The 3,138-nt window shown below is 40.5% G+C and overlaps 1 pseudogene; it reads left to right on the forward strand.

Annotated features, from left to right (window-relative positions):
* Positions 1-1,079: 1,079 nt before the first annotated feature.
* On the forward strand, positions 1,080-2,763 carry LOC101015398 (annotated as a pseudogene).
* The last annotated feature ends 375 nt before the right edge of the window (positions 2,764-3,138 follow it).

Genomic DNA, 3,138 nt, shown 5'->3' on the forward strand with positions numbered 1-3,138 from the left:
CAGCCCATCCTACCACCACATGGAAGAGGAGCGAGAAGAGCCTTCCTCCTAAAGACAGCGATCAATAGACAGGGCTCCCAACCACTGTTTCTTCCACCAAGGAAGAAACTGTTTCTCCCCCAGCACAATGGGCAACTGGACATCCTGGTTGTTCCGCTGGTGACAAACTTGCCATAGAGCTTCTCTGAAACTAAGCCAGAGAAGACAATGAGCTTTTTCTAGAACTTAGAGGATGCAGCTTGAGTATATGTGATGTTTGGAGAAATGACATTCACCCCATTCACATCTTCAGAAAATGAAGTAGGGGTGCAGGGGAGGGTCCCTTCTAGCACCCCATCAGTGTCTCAGCCTCTCCAATTCTCCCCTGATGACCCAGTCCACAAGAGTTCTATCTTTCTGCTATTACTCTTTTTTTTTCTTTTTTTTTTTTTAGACAGAGTCTTGCTCTGTCGCCCAGGCTGCTGCAGTGGTGCGATTTCGATTCACTGCAACCTCCACCTCCCAGGTTCAAGTGATTCTCATGCCTCAGCCTCCCAAGTAGCTGAGACCACAGGCTTGTGTCACCACACCTGGCTAATTTTTTGTACTTTTAGTAGAGACGGAGTTTCACCATGTTGGCCAGGCTGGTCTTCAACTCCTGACCTCAGGTGATCTGCCTGCCTCGGCCTCCCAAAGTGCTGGGATTACAGGTGTGAGCCACTGTGCCTGACCTATTCTTTAAATCTGTCTTCTGCAAAGATCAAGACATTTCAAACTTAACTGGGAACAATATCTTTGTTTCCTGACTCTACTTCCCCTTGGGAACTGGAGACCTACCTCTAGCTGGCCAAATTTGGGATGCAGCACTAGGGGAAGGGAGGGTGTGCAAGGGTCCACAGGGTAAAAGGAGACTATGCTTTTTAAGAATCTGTTAATATTTCACCCTTCTTATACATACTGGTTTGATTGTCTGTCTGTCAGATGAGTTAGTTGCACAGACGAGAATTGCAATTGAAAACACTCTTAAGAACATGATTGAAAACTGAAAATCGGGATGGGAGAGGGGTGAGGGATGAGAAATTACTTAATGGGTACAATTTACACAATTCAGGTGATGGCTGCACTAAAAACCAAGACTTCACTACGACACAATACATCCATGTAAAAAAGCTGCACTTATACGCTCTAAATCTATCATTTAAAAAGGGAAGCAGCTTCTCATCATGGCGGACCCTAGAGATAAGGTGCTTCAGGACTACCGCAAGAAGCTGCTTGAGCACAAGGAGATCGACGGCCGTCTTAATGAGTTAAGGGAACAATTAAAAGAACTTACCAAGCAGTATGAAAAGTCTTAAAATGATCTGAAGGCCCTACAAAGTGTTGGGCAGATTGTGGGTGAAGTGCTTAAACAGTTAACTGAAGAAAAATTCATTGTTAAAGCCACAAATGGACCAAGATATGTTGTGGGTTGTCGTCAACAGCTTGACAAAAGTAAGCTGAAGCCAGGAACAGGAGTTGCTGTGGATATGACTACACTAACTATCATGAGATATTTGCCAAGAGAGGTGGATCCACTGGTTTATAACATGTCTCATGAGGACCCCGGGAATGTTTCTTATTCTGAGATTGGAGGGCTATCAGAACAGATCTGGGAATTAAGAGAGGTGATAGAATTACCTCTTACAAACCCAGAGTTATTTCAGCGGGTAGGAATAATGCCTCCAAAAGGCTGTTTGCTACAAGGACCACCAGGTATGGGAAAAGCACTCTTGGCACGAGCCGTGGCTAGCCAGCTGGACCACAATTTCTTCAAGGCTGTGTCTAGTTCTATTGTAGACAAGTACGTTGGTGAAAGTGCTTGTGGTTGATCAGAGAAATGTTTAATTATGCCAAGGACCGTCAACTATGCATCATTTTTAGGATGAAATAGATGTTATTGGTGGTTGTCTGTTTTCTGAGGGTACTTCAGCTGACAGAGAGATTCAGAGTACTTTAACGGAGTTACTGAATCAAATGGGTGGATCTGATACTCTGCATAGAGTTAAAATGGTCCTGCAAACAGACCAGATACACTGGATCCTGCTTTGCTGCATCCAGGAAGATTAGATAGAAAAATATATACTGATTTGCCATATGAACAAGCAAGATTAGACCTACTGAAAATCCATGCAGGTTCCATTACAAAGCATGGTGAAATAGATTATGAAGCAATTGTGAGGCTTTCAGATGGCTTTAATGGAGTAGACCTGAGAAATGTTTGTACTGAAGCAGGTATGTTCGCAATTCGTGCTGATCATGATTTTGTAGTACAGGAAGACTTCATGAAAGCAGTCAGAAAAGTAGCTGATTCTAACAAGCTAGAGTCTAAATTGGACTACAAACCTGTGTAATGTACTGTAAGATTTTTGATAGCTGCGTGACAGATGTTGGCTTAACATAAAAATAAAGTTAAAGAAAATAATGTATATATTGGCAATGATGTCATTAAAAGTATATGAATAAAAATATGTATGAGTAACATCATAAAAATTAGCAATTCAACTTTTAAGATTGATACAGAAGAAATGTGTATGTTTGTTAATGTTGCATTTATTGCAGCAAGTTACAAAGGAAGAGTGTGTTGAAGATTTTCGTATTTGCTGTGTGAGCATTTTGTAAAACACTGAAAGTGGTTTGAGATAGTGGTATAAGAAAGCATTTTTTATGACTTATTTTGTATCATTTGTTTCCTCATCTACAAAGTTGAATAAAATCTGTTTGAGTCAGTTCTCCAAAAAAAAAAAAGGAAGCATGCTTACATTTGCCTTTTAGCTCCATAGGTAAAGCCACGTAATATGAACTGATGGAGAAAGAAACATTTTCTAATAACATGTTCTCAAGATTTGCTTACAAAGATGTTTCTCTGTCAAACACATTCGTTCTTGAAAGAAAACAGCTTATGATGCATCTTAAAGAAACCATGCTTACATTTACCTTTTATTGTTGGATATCTCATCTTGTACCAATAGGTACCAATGAAGAAAGAAACATGCTCTAATACAAGGTTGTCCAACCCACGGCTGGCACATGTGGCCCAGGACAGCTTTAAATGCGGCCCAACGCAAATTTGTAAATTTTCTTAAAACATTATGAAATTTTTTTGTGTGATTTTTTTTTTCT

Source organism: Papio anubis, chromosome 9, assembly GCF_008728515.1.
Source record: "Papio anubis isolate 15944 chromosome 9, Panubis1.0, whole genome shotgun sequence".
Classification (NCBI taxonomy): domain Eukaryota; kingdom Metazoa; phylum Chordata; class Mammalia; order Primates; family Cercopithecidae; genus Papio; species Papio anubis.